Source organism: Oncorhynchus mykiss, chromosome 22, assembly GCF_013265735.2.
Source record: "Oncorhynchus mykiss isolate Arlee chromosome 22, USDA_OmykA_1.1, whole genome shotgun sequence".
Lineage (NCBI taxonomy): Eukaryota > Metazoa > Chordata > Actinopteri > Salmoniformes > Salmonidae > Oncorhynchus > Oncorhynchus mykiss.
Window position 1 is genome coordinate 42,053,555 of NC_048586.1, and position 14,295 is coordinate 42,067,849.

Genomic DNA, 14,295 nt, shown 5'->3' on the forward strand with positions numbered 1-14,295 from the left:
TCCGTCCCTCCACACACCCCTCTCTCCCCCTTTCCTCTCTCTCTCCCCCTTTCCTACCCTCTCTATCAACCCCCATCAATCTCTCTCCCTCCCTCAATCGCTCTATACTGTATCTGTTATCTGTACATTTATTTTCTAAACCAGTGGACTCTCTCCTTTGACCCACCATGGGTTATTGTTAGAAATATAAAGGATTTTCTGTTAGGATTAATCAAAAAAGGCAGCCTATATCTTCCATGATGCCAGTTAATCTGATACCAATGTGCAATCTCAGTAAACACTTTCCCAACTGTAGAAAGCCTGTCAGATTGTATTAGCCGTTTCACTCAGAAAATGGCAGTTCTTCAAGTTATCCTGATCATGCTAGTGCCAGCCTCATCTCCAGTGACTTTCTGTTGCTGTCATCACATCAACAGTGTAGTTGTGTGGTTTTATACTCTACATGCAAAACGTTGCTATGATCCCTTATCCACTTGTTAAATCAACTTCAATTAGTGTAGATGCAAGGGAGGAGACAGGTTAAAGAAGGATTTTTAAGTCTTGAGACAATTGACACATGGAGTATGTGCCATTAAAAGGGTGAATGGACAAGACAAAATATTTCAGTGCCTTTGAACGGGGTTTGGTTTGAGTGTGTCAAGAACTGCAATACTGCTGGGTTTTTAATGCTCAACAGTTTCCCTTGTGTATCAAGAATGGTCCACCACCCAAAGGACATCCAGCCAACTTGATTCAACTGTGGGAAACATTGGAGTCAATGTGGGCCAGCATCCCTATGGAACGTTTTCAACACAATGTAGAGAACATGTCCTGACGAATTGAGGCTGTTCTGAGGACAAAAGGGGGTGCAACTCAATTTTAGGTACACTCAGTGTATAATTTTGATTTATTTCACATTTATTTAACCAGGTAGGCAAGTTGAGAACAAGTTCTCATTTACAATTGCGACCTGGCCCAGATAAAGCAAAGCAGTTCGACACATACAACAAAAAAGAGTTACACATGGAGTAAAACAAACATACAGTCACTAATACAGTAGAAAAATAAGTATATTTACAAAGTGAGCAAGTGAGATAAGGGAGGTAAAGGCAAAAAAAGGCCATGGTGGCGAAGTAAATACAATATAGCAAGTAAAACACTGGAGTGGTTGATTTGCAGTGGAAGAATGTGCAAAGTAGAGATATAAATAATGGGGTGCAAAGGAGCAAAATAAATAAATAAATACAGTAGGGAAAGAGGTAGTTGTTTGGGCTAAATTATAGATGGGCTATGTACAGGTGCAGTAATCTGTGAGCTGCTCTGACAGCTGGTGCTTAAAGCTTGTGAGGGAGATAAGTGTTTTTGTAGTTCGTTCCAGTCATTGGCAGCAGAGAACTGAAAGGAGAGGCGGCCAAAGGAAGAATTGGTTTTGGGGGTGACCAGAGAGATATACCTGTTGGAGCGTGTGCTACAGGTGGGTGCTGCTATGGTGACCAGCGAGCTGAGATAAGGGGGGACTTTACCTAGCAGGGTCTTGTAGATGACCTGGAGCCAGTGGGTTTGGCGATGAGTATGAAGCGAGGGCCAGCGAACGAGAGCGTAGAGATCGCAGTGATGGGTAGTATATGGGGCTTTGGTGACAAAACGGATGGCACTGTGATAGACTGTAACCAATTTATTGAGTAGGGTATTGGAGGCTATTTTGTAAATGACATCGCCGAAGTCGAGGATCAGGTACCATGGTCAGTTTTACAAGGGTATGTTTGGTAGCATGAGTGAAGGATGCTTTGTTGCGAAATAGGAAGGCAATTCTAGATTTAACTTTGGATTGGAGATGTTTGATGTGAGTCTGGAAGGAGAGTTTACAGTCTAATCAGACACCTAGGTATTTGTAGTTGTCCACATATTCCAAGTCAGAGCCGTCCAGAGTAGTGATGTTGGACAGGCAGGCGGGTGCAGGCAGCGATAGGTTGAAGAGGATGCATTTAGTTTTACTTGTATTTAAGAGCAATTGGAGGCCACGGAAGTAGAGTTGTATGGCATTGAAGCTCGCCTGGTGGGTTGTTAACACAGTGTCTAAAGAAGGGCCAGAAGTATACAGAATGGAGAAAAGAGTCGGCCCGAGAATTTAACCCTGTGGTACCCTCATAGAGACAGCCAGAGGTTTGGACAACACGCCCTCCGATTTGAAACACTGAACTTTATCTGAGAAGTATTTGGTGAGGCGAGGCAGTCATTTGAGAAACCAAGGCTGTTGAGTCTGCAGATAAGAATGTGGTGACTGACAGAGTCGAAAGCCTTGGCCAGGTCGATGAAGACGGCTGCACAGTACTGTCTTTTATCGATGGCGGTTATGATAACGTTTAGGACCTTGAGCGTGGCTGAGGTGTACCCATGACCAGCTCGGAAACCGGATTGCACAGCGGAGAAGGTACGTGGGATTCGAAATGGTCAGTGATCTGTTTGTCAACTTGGCTTATGAAGACTTTAGAAAGGCAGGGCAGGATGGATATAGGTCTGTAACAGTTTGGGTCTAGAGTGTCACCCACTTTGAAGAAGGGGATGATCACTGCAGCTTTCCAATCTTTAAACATCTCAGACGATACGAAAGAGAGGTTGAACAGACTGGTAATAGGGGTGGCAACAAGGGTGGTGGATAATTTTAAAAATAGAGAGTCCAGATTGTCTAGCCCAGCTGATTTGTATGGGTCCAGGTTTTGCAGCTCTATCAGAACATCTGGTTTGGGTGAATTCTCGATTATCGTGGATTTATCGGCGGTGACAGTGTTTCCTAGCCTCAGTGCAGTGGGCAGCTGGGAGGAGGTGCTCTCATTCTCTGTGGACCTTACAGTGTCCCAAAACTTTTTGGAGTTTGAGCTACAGAATGCAAATTTCTGTTTGACAAAGCTAGCCTTTGCTTTCCTAACTGACTGTGTGTATTGGTTCCTGACTTCCCTGAAAAGTTGCATATCGCGGGGACTATTCGAGGCTAGTGCAGACCGCCACAGGATGTTTTTATGATGGTCGAGGGCAGTCAGGTCTGGAGTGAACCATGGGCTCTATCTGTTCTTAGTTGTACATTTTTTGAAAAGGGCATGCTTATTTAAGATGGTGAGAAAATTACTTTTAAAGAACAACTAGGCATCCTCTACTGACTTGATGAGGTCAATATCCTTCCAGGATACCCCGGCCAGGTCGATTAGAAAGGCCTGTTTGCTGAAGTGTTCTAGGGAGCATTTGACAGTGATGAGGGGTGGTCGTTTGACCGCAGACCCATAACGGATGCAGGCAATATGGCAGTGATCGCTGAGATCCTGATTGAAAACAGCAGATGTGTATTTGGAGGGCAAGTTGGTCAGAATAATATCTATGAGGGTGCTCATGTTTACGGATTTAGGGTTGTATCTGGTGGGTTCCTTGGTGATTTGTATGAGATTGAGGGCATCTAGTTTTGATTGCATGGTTTCCCTGTGGACATGGTTTCAATATTGCTTGGAAAAAAGTGGAACAAGGAATGCTTTCATAGAACAAAATGCAAAACCAGCTGTCAGATGGATTGCAGCGCTGACAACATATATTTTTAACCCAATTAAGAGCAACCACAGGGTACCTAGAACTACCATAGCCATTACACTGACAGTTCCAGCTGCTGACCTGCTGAGCTGTTGAGGTACTCCTAGGAAATATGCCAATATGCAGTAGGAGCTCCTACTTCTACGATAATTTAGCATATGTAGTTTCTCCCTGTGGAAAGTCACAAACTTGTGATCAGCCTCATATAAAGTGCTTGGCCAATCAGTTTCTGTAATCTCAGAAACTGGTAACATCTATTATCTTTTATTTATCTCTCCTCTCTCTCTGCGTCTCTCTCTCTATGCCTCTCTATTTCTCTCTCTCTCTCTCTCTCTCTCTCTCTCTGCCTCTTTCTCCCTCTCTCTGCCTCTCTCTCTCGCTCTGCCTCTCTCTCTCGCTCTGCCTCTCTCTGATTCTCTCTCTCTCTGCCTCTTTCCCTGCCTCTCTCTCTCTGCCGCCTCTCTCTCTCTGCCTCTCTCTCCCTCTCTGCCTTTGACCCAGCACGCCTAAGGGATAAAACTACTTTCGCTGTTCTGCAAAGTTCAATACTTCAAAGAAGTATAGACTTAACCTATCAACAGGGCAGACGGGATGGAAAGGGACTGTTCGTTGAAGTCTACAGGAGCATAATAATTCATAACACTATGTCCTACTACATATTGATCTCAAACTATAGCCATTATACTGTATATCTACCTCACAAAGCTTTTAAATATATACAAATTCAAACAGTTAGGGTGTTTGTTAGCAATTAGCATCTATACAATTATGAAGAAAACAGGTAAACTGGCAATACCTCTGTAGGATTGCATCTTTTTTTTTAACCTTCTATGTTGTGGTTTTCACACGATGACATCTCCACAGGTGTAATACCTGCTTGAGGTAGACAAAACATTAACACTTAGCATGGGGTTACTTTCGAAAGTCAGAGGAACAAGAGAACTGTATCATTGCAGTCCATAATAACACAGTTCAGTGTTCCCTGCTGTTTCCAGATTCTCCTTCTCAGGGGTGTAATCCTCACAATGGGGTATTCCTTCTCCTTCTCCCACTCCCCCACCCCCCTCTCTCTTTTGCCCTTTCCCACCACTCTATACCCCCATCACTCTCTCTCTCTCCCTCCGTCCCTCCACACACCCCTCTCTCCCCCTTTCCTCTCTCTCTCCCCCTTTCCTACCCTCTCTATCAACCCCCATCAATCTCTCTCCCTCCCTCAATCGCTCTATACTGTATCTGTTATCTGTACATTTATTTTCTAAACCAGTGGACTCTCTCCTTTGACCCACCATGGGTTATTGTTAGAAATATAAAGGATTTTCTGTTAGGATTAATCAAAAAAGGCAGCCTATATCTTCCATGATGCCAGTTAATCTGATACCAATGTGCAATCTCAGTAAACACTTTCCCAACTGTAGAAAGCCTGTCAGATTGTATTAGCCGTTTCACTCAGAAAATGGCAGTTCTTCAAGTTATCCTGATCATGCTAGTGCCAGCCTCATCTCCAGTGACTTTCTGTTGCTGTCATCACATCAACAGTGTAGTTGTGTGGTTTTATACTCTACATGCAAAACGTCATTGTCCCAGAGGAAAATGAATGTCACCGAACAACTTCCATTCTTGTAAATCAGGAGTGAAGACCAAACGTTCAGCTTTGAAGGATCTGACAGCTGCTGATTGATCTTCAGCCTCATGCTGATTATGCTCACTTGATATTCAGATATGTTTTGTTTTTCTCTTTGTGTAATATTTTGTTTTCTTGAGAAAGGGAAACAACTGCCCCGATGATATTCACATCAAACAGATATTTTACAGTCAAATCACTCAATTTACATCATAACCTAACACTAGTTATAAACCGGGTAGTTTTGGTCCTAAACGCTGACTGTGTTGTGGCGTAAAGCAGGTTAGCTACCAGGGGGAGACTCGTCGAGGCAATGGCTCCCTCTGCTGGACGTGCCAGGTCTCGACGGGCTCTCCGGCCAGGACTAATTGGGGCTGATTGTGTTTGGTGAGTAATTAAGGGGCTGATTGCTCACCAGCTGGACTATTCCCATGGAGCTGCCGGAAGGGCAGCACTGGGGGAAGAGAGGTTACCCCCGTATAGTCGTGCTCAGTATCAGAGATAACGGAGGGAGCTCGGTTTTGTTCCCCACAGGATACAGCAAGACCCCAGAAGACGGTACCCAGAGGTCTCCTGGAGGAGACCTATTATTTTCTCTTTGTTTGTTATTTAAATAAACACCTTTGAATCCGAGGTAATACGACTTTGTCCATGTCTGATCTGTGTAAACATCTTGACCAAACCCCTTGGTCTGCCACTAGTGGTGGAGAATGCAGGCATTCTGATAACGTGGTCAGATCAGGGTTGACGTTTACGCAGCATCAGCATGGACAAGTTGATAGCTCAGTTTGCCTGGGCCCAAAAAGTACAACTGGCGGTTCAGGGACGAACGCTGGAGAAACAGTGGCTCCAAAATGTCCGCCTCGTTGTGGAAATCAGGAAACTACAAGGACGAGCGTCTACTGAATTGCATCCAAACCAGTTATTAATCAAGCTAATGGAGAATGACGACATCGTTTGAATGGACAGCACTACGGGAAAGATGGCCAAGCCCGAAGTGGGAAAGTCTGCTGGCCCCATTCCTGTCAGTGAATGCACAACAGGCGTATTGGGACCTTAACTACGAACAGGCGGCTAACTATGATTGTCTCAAACGGAAGATACTCAGCCCGAGTGACTGGCGATACCCCCATTTCCAAATCAAGATTAAGCTTTCGTATCCTGTGTCGCGCCAAAGGGGGAATTTTGAGAGTTACTGTTGTTGCCCGGACTGTACATGGGAACCGATCTTCAGTTGGTCCACACCCATCTCTTGGGGGCATACCTGGGAATGGAGAAGACCCGGGAACGGATCGCTGCCCGATTCCACTGGCCAATGACGAGGGTCGTGGAAGACTATTGTCGCAGCTGCCCGAAGTGTCAAATCACTGCACAAAAAGCACACTTCCGAAACCCACTGGTCCCCCTACCAATCATCAGGGTGCCCTTTGAACGCATCGCCATGGACATAGTGGGACCCCTGGTTAAAACGGCGTGAGGACACCGGTACATCCTGGTAATAGTAGACTATGCCACCCGGTATCCCGAGGCCATTCCCTTACGGGCAGCGGTCTCCAAGGGAATCGCCTGGGAGCTGTTCCACCTCTTTAGCCGGGTGTGCATCCCGAACGAGATCCTGACCGACAAAGGTATCGAGTTCACGTACCGCCTAATGAAAGATTTGTGTGATCTCCTGCAGATCAAGCAGATCTGGACCTCCGTATTTCACCCGCAGACAGGTGGGCTCGTCGAGAGGTTCATTAAAACGCTCAAACAAATTCTGCTGAAGGTGATGAGGACGGGAAGAACTGGGACCAGCTACTACCCTACCTAATGTTCTCAGTCCGAAAAGTGCCCAGTCATCCACCAGGTTTTCCTCTTTCCATCTCCTCTGCGGGAGGAGGCCACGCTGACTACTGGACCTCGCCAAAAAGTACTACCCTTAGCAGTGTGGTAGAATGTGGAAAGGATGAGGGAGTGGAAGACAGTCATATGGCTGTTGGGCCAGTAACCAGAAGCTTGCTAATCTGAATTCCCAAGTTGACAAGGTAAAAATCTGTCATTCTGTCCCTGAACAAGGCAGTTAACCCAGTGTTCCTAGGCCATCATTGTAACAAATAATTTGTTATTAACTGTCTTGCCTTGTTAAATAAAGGTTAAATTAGAAAAAGAAAAAAAGAAAGAGAAGACTCAATGCGTCCAAGCTCAGGTCTACAATCAGGGAACCCAGCCCAGAGAATTCCAGGTGGGAGATAAGATACTGGTCTTAATCCCCATGGCAGAAAGTAAGTTCCTGGTAACATGGCACGATATGATAGAGAAGCTGGGACACGTCAATTACCGCGTTTGGCAGCCGGGGAGATGGAAACCCCAACAGATTTACCATATGAACCTATTTAAGAGGTGGCACAAGAGGATGGCCTTGGCTGCGTTATGGCCGGGACCCAGGATTCCAACATTACCAGTGGTGGTCCCGAGCAATGAGGACCTCGACCAGGCCCAGAAGCAAATGCTCCAGGAGCCCAATGATCGGAACACGGCAGTGTTCTCCGAGAAGCTGGGTCGCACAACTCTCATTGAACACCATGTCCACATCTGGCCCGGGGAAAGGGTACGAAACAGGCCATACCGGATCCCGGAGGCCCGAAGGAAGGCCGTGAAGCAGGGACTGGAGGTTACCCTGAGGATGGGGTCATCGAAGAGTCCCACAGCACATGTTGCAGCCCCATCGTGTTGGTGCCCAAACCGGATGGTAGCCTGCTTTTCTGTAATGACTTCCGGGGTGTGAACGACATCAGCTTGTTCAACACGTATCCCATGCCAAGGGTGGACGAACTCAATGACCGATTTGGACAGGTCCGGTACATCAGCACCCTCGACCTGACCAAAGGATATTGGCATGTACCGTTGGCAGCCTCCTTGTGGGAGAAGACAGCGTGTTCAACACCAGAAGGCTTGTAACAGTACCGGGTGCTCGCATTCCGTCTCCTCGGAGCCCTGCCCACGTTCCAGCACCTGATGCACCAAGTCCCCACCAACAGCACGCAGTGGCCTAGTTGGATGATATCATCATACACAGCCAAGGTTAGGAAGAGCACCTGACGCACCTCCAGGCGGTGCTGGACGCGCGTAGGCATTCCGAGTTGACAGTGAACCCCAAGAAATGCAAGCTAGGGTTTGAGGAGGTGGAGTACCTGGTGTATTTGATCGGCCGGGGGAACGTCAAGCACCAGGAGAGGAAGATCTATGCGGCACGTGACTGTCCCGTTCCATGGACGAAGACAGGTCAAGTCCTTCATGGGACTGGCAGGATACTCCAGCCGGTTTATCCCCAACTTTGCGAGTATAGCCTCCCCCCTTACTGATCTAACCAGGGCGCGCATCCCGAAGACAGTGAAATGGACGGGCGAGACTGAAGTAGCATTCAAGCGCCTGAAGGAAGCGCTGTGCTCCCACCTGAATCTCGTAATGCCCAATTTCCAGTTACCGATGTTGGTCCAGACAGACGGATGTGAAACGGGACTCGGGGCTGTCCTGTCCCAGGTACACAATGGGAAGGAGCACCCCATGATGTACATAAGCCGAAAGCTGATACCTAGAGAAAAAAATGACTCTATTATGGAGAAAGACTGCTTAGCGGTTAAGTGGGCGTGCTCCCCTGGTCTGGATGGCCAGCGGAAGGGACACAAACGATCGGGTCACAAGGTGGTTCTTTTCCCTTCAACGCTTCTCTTTTTCTGTTCTGGACAGGTCAGGGGCAAGGCATTGGAACGCGGCTGCCCTATCGAGAAGGGAGACGTACACCACCATTCAAAAGATTGGGGTCACTTAGAAATGTCCTTGTTTTTGAAAGAAAAGCATCTGTTTTGTCCATTAAAATAACATCAAATTGATCAGAAATACAGTGTAGACATTGTTAATGTCGTAAATTACGATTGTAGCTGGAAACTATTGGTTTTAAATGGAATACCTACATAGGCGTACAGAGGCCCATTATCAGCAACCATAACTCCTTTGTTCCAGTGACACTTTGTGTTAGCTAATCCAAGTTTCTCATTTTAGAAGGCAATTTGATCATGAGAAAATCAATTTGCAAATATGTTAGCACAGCTGAAAATGGTTGTTGCTGATTAAAGAAGCAATGAAACTGGCCTTCTTTTGACTAGTTGAATGTCTGGAGCATCAGCATTTGTGGGTTTGATTATAGACTCAAAATGGCCAGAAACAAAGACCTTTCTTCTGAAACTCGTCAGTCTAATCTTGTTCTGAGAAATGAAGGCTATTCCACGCGAGAAATTGCCAAGAAACTGAAGATATCGTACAACATTGTGTACTACTCTCTTCACAGAACAGCACAAACTCGCTCTAACTAGAATAGAAAGAGGAGTGGGAGGCCCCGTTGCACAACTGAGCAAGAAGAAAAGTACATTAGGGTGTCTAGTTTGAGAAACAGAAGTCTACAACTGGCAGCTTCATTAAATAGTACCCACAAAACACCAGTCTCAACGTCAACTGTGAAGGGGTGACTCCGGGATGTTGGCCTTGGCACAGTTGCAAAGAGAAAGCCAAATCTCAGATTGGCCAACAAAAGGAAAAGATTAAGATGGGCAAAAGAACACAGACACTGGACAGAGGAACTCTGCCTAGAAGGTCAGCATCCCGGAGTCGCCTATTCACCTATTCGCCTATTCACTACTCACTGTTGAGACTGGTGTTTTGCGGGTGCTATTAAATGAAGCTGCCAGTTGAGGAAGTTGCTAACTAGCAATTGCTAACTACTGTAGCATTAGCGCAATGACTGGAAGTCTATGGTAGCATGCTAGTAGATACCAAAGACTTCTGTTTAATGCGCTAACGCAAGTTAGCATTCACTCGCGACACTACACCTAACCTCCTTCATGCAGATACATACTAATGGTATCAGTGAGTTCATCTGACTCTGGGGAAGTAGATAAAAGGATTTATTGTAAAAATCCCAACGTATCCCTTTAAATGTACCACACCCCCCTGGGCCCTATTGCTCAATAATGCCACACTTTTTGTATTTATAATTGATCTTCTTAGTTTTGTCATCCCCATTGTTTCACCAAGTAGTTCAGCTACTTGTTTCAGGGTTTGCATATGATTCCACGCAGGCATAGGAAGTACTGGGACGTTTTCATAGTGAGAAGAAGCTCCATCTGGCTAGTTTTGAACGGGGCTCTATGTTCCTAGTGGGAACAGCTGCTTTCCCAGCTGTTATCATTGCCTCCATCCAGAGTGCTTACTTTACTGTGGACCACCTGAGAATTCCAGCTAATATGAACTGGTGATCTGAAAAGCATCGCTGAAGCATCGGGATGCGTTTACAGTTTAACAAAGTAAAATAAATGGCAAGCCTCCAAAATGTAAATACAATTGTTTAAATTAAACCACTATATGGATATGGTCAGTTGAATGACATTCTGCTCTTGTGGTTTACATATTGAATGAAAGAGTGACAGTGAAAGGTGCGGGGAGGTGTACAGTATATATCTTATCACTGGGTAATGACAGGTCTCACTCTGTGGTCCTGCCCTCCTCTCCTCTCCTCCTCCCTCCTCTTGTCCTCCCTCCTCCCCTCCTCCATGCCCTTCACCTCCCTCCTCTCCTCCCTCTTCTCCTCTCCCTCTTCTCCTCTCCCTCTTCTCCTCCTTTCCTCCTCTCCTCCTGCAGGTGGGGGGCACAGTCAGCCGCAGAGGCAGACCATGTACTGCTGGTTAATGAGCCATCGTCTAAGAGACAGAACTCAGCCATGCGGCACTGAAAACTCCTCAGCTATAGCTCCTATACAGCTCCAGGCTAGAGGAGGTACAGTTCTGAGACTAATCTAATCCAGGGACCAATGTTGATTTCTGTATGCTTTTTGTCCTCGTACATAACACATGCTTGTGCATAAAAGCTTTATTTTTGCTGTACTGTAGCCTGAGACAAAGCAATAACATGCTGTGATGATTGAACAGCAAGCCAATAAAACAACCCAGTATCACAGATTATTGGGGAATTGACACAAATTGTTTATTGGAAATTTGTTACAGAATTGTTTATTTTTCTCGTGCAGTACACGATTTTGTGTATTTTAATCACAGATAAAGACAGTAGGTTGTGGATGTATATGGGTAGTTGTATAACACAACTGTCTTAGCTAATTAGCAACTTTTTTAAACAATTTACTACTTTTTAATTACTTAGCTAGCATGTTAGCTAACCCTAACCTCAACCCTTTAACTAATGTTGCTTAGCAAACATTTAACCTAATCATAACCTTACTCTAACCTTAACGCCAAGCCCCTATCCCTAACCCCTAACACTAACCATAACCCCTAGCCCAGCTAATTTCCACCAACTAGCTAACTTAGCTAACGTTAGCCACAACAAATTGGAATTTGTGTAAAGTACACGTGTTATGGAGAATTCAAGTTGTGTAATACATTGTGTGTGCCTGTCATGAATTCCGAATAAGTCATCTGTGTCTGTTTCACAATAAGCTGTGATAGTGCATTGCAATACGAAGATGACATGATGCACTTGTTGGAAAATTCCCCATTCAAGTTCACATGTGTTGTGTTCGAAGATAGCTACATAAGTATTGTACATCCACATCACTCTCAGTAGCAGCATCATCATCCAAAGGTTTCTTTTTATTTTGTCATATGGGCCTTGCTAGTATATTGCTGCTTAGAGATGAAATGGCTAGAGGACAAGCAAATGACTGATCTCATATTAACCTTCGAGAAACAAAATGGAGAAGCCTTGGATCTGTCATGGGAGGTTTGTGTGGCCCCTGTGTCAGGTGACAGAGATAATGGCAGCCACATCCTCTCAGAGAAGCATGTCCTCATTGCACTCCACCCTTGTCCTTAGCTCCGTCTACCCCATGAAAGCAACTCGATCTGCTGTGGTGTGGCTTTTGGGACCGTGGAGAAAGCCCCTACATGACTGATAAGCCCTGCTTTAGTCAAGAGGGGAGACAAGAGAGTAAAGGCATCCGCATGCTTCCAGCCAAAAATAGTTTGGAGAGTTTGTGAATATGTTATGATGACATTTTTGCTAGTTTTGGACTTCGGTAAGGGTTTTTGAGGCCGTTTGGGCACACAATGTTTTTTCTTGAGGCAAGATGATGTTGGTAGCTGTAATGCGTCAGTGTGTAGCTGGTAAGATGAGTCAGGCACAGGACAGCAGATAAGTGTAATGAAAGCAATTTTACTCAATAAATTAACAATACACGTCGTATGAGTACAAGGCCGCAAATACGGACCGCAATACAATAAACAATTACTCACAAACAAACATGGGGGAACAGAGGGTTAAATAATGAACAAGTAATTGGGGAATTGAATTGAAACCAAGACATTGAAACCAAGACAAAGACAAAACAAATGGAAAATGAAAAGTGGATCGGCGATGGCTAGAAGGCCGGTGACGTCGACCGCCGAACGACCGCCCGAACAAGGAGAGGGACCGACTTCGGCGGAAGTCGTGACAGTAGCCGAAGTCTACACCCCTTCGTCTGCGATTGGTCACCAATAGGGATTCTTCAATTAAGTCTTTGTTGTCGTTCAATGAGAGACGACTAATTTTCATGCACTTTTCTTCATTGAGAAATGCACCAAACATCTTAGTTAGATGTAAAATTGAATCACTCAGATCTCCTTGGCAAAAACGTTTCAATTAATGCCAGATTTCTTGAGTTATCTGAGTTTATTTCAAACTATTCTGAGGCTTCTCAAAATGGACAAACAGTACTATTGCCACATTTTTCAAGCGTAGGGAGTAAGCTGAACCGAAGCACGTTGATGCATTTAGGTGGCCTCAGACTAATGGTGGGGCCATTGTTTCGCACCCTCACATTTTAAACAATCCCCACTCAGCCTCCATCACAGGCCTGACAGCAGGGACAAGGAGGACCCCTGGCTATTACAGACGGTCTATGGAAATGTTCCTCTCAGTGCTTGAACCTCAATGGGATCTTGGTTTGATTGTCATATCGGTAATTTTCTCTGCTATGCTTGGGTCCATATCCTACCTCTATGGATAGTTGCCATCATTTGACCAGACCATCAGTACCATGAAGTCATTTGCTTTAAAATGTTCCTGTCAGTGTCAATAGTGCCAGTTTGAAAGAGAGATGCTAAGTATGGTTTAGAAATGGAAGCAGCGTGAGTTTTTAAACCTTTGACACGCTTTATGAATGGCTATGAAAAATGCCCAAAGTGTGCCAGCCAGTGGCATCATTACTGATCTGTTAGAAATGAAGAAAAACGCTTTAATTTTAAATATAAAAACGGTTGAAAACAAGGTCAGGGTGACGTTTCTTTGACATTTGTTGGAAGAATCTGTAAAAAGAAGAAAGGAAAAAATAAGTAAAAGAATAGTGTTACATCCCAGTGATATTTTAAATTGGTCATATCAATATTTTTTAAGATACTGAGCTATCTGGCTTTAATGGAGTCATATAATGAGGAGATGTGTCATTATAGACCGCAAAGTTCCGTTTTCAGCAGGAGATCTCTAAAATTCCCATGCAGATTAATGCAAATGTTCTCTGTTTAGTAATTCAGACTGTGGCACTGAGCCCGCGAATGGCTGATGAATTCATCAGGGGAGAAATGAGGCAGAACTCCACACCAGTAGTTGTCAACATTCCACCACAAGCTCTAAAATGCAACTATGTGAGACAGATGCTACAGATACTGTACCACTGTTGTTCACTCTTTGGAGATCCAGACTGGGTTTTGAGCCTGTATTTTGGAACATTGTCTATCTGCTCTAAATCCAGTAGACGCGTGCAAATTTCTCCCTAGTGCTTTATTCGCTGTAATTGAAAACCTATTGAGAGATATTGAGTCACGGCTGTGGTTGGTGACCTAACGTTCAAAACCCAATGGCTAAAGTCAACATGGTCATCTGTACTACAACAAGTACCCTGTGGCATGAGCAACATCAAGGGCAACAGCACGTGTGCTTTTTTCACACAGTTGTGCAGTTAGTCAATGCAGTCTCACATGAATCATGAAACAACTAAATCAGTGGTTTAGCCTGGGAATATTCTCTGTTTATGACCGACCACTATATTGTACAGTAAATGTAGGATCAGAGTATATCTGATTGTATCTGTCTCTAAT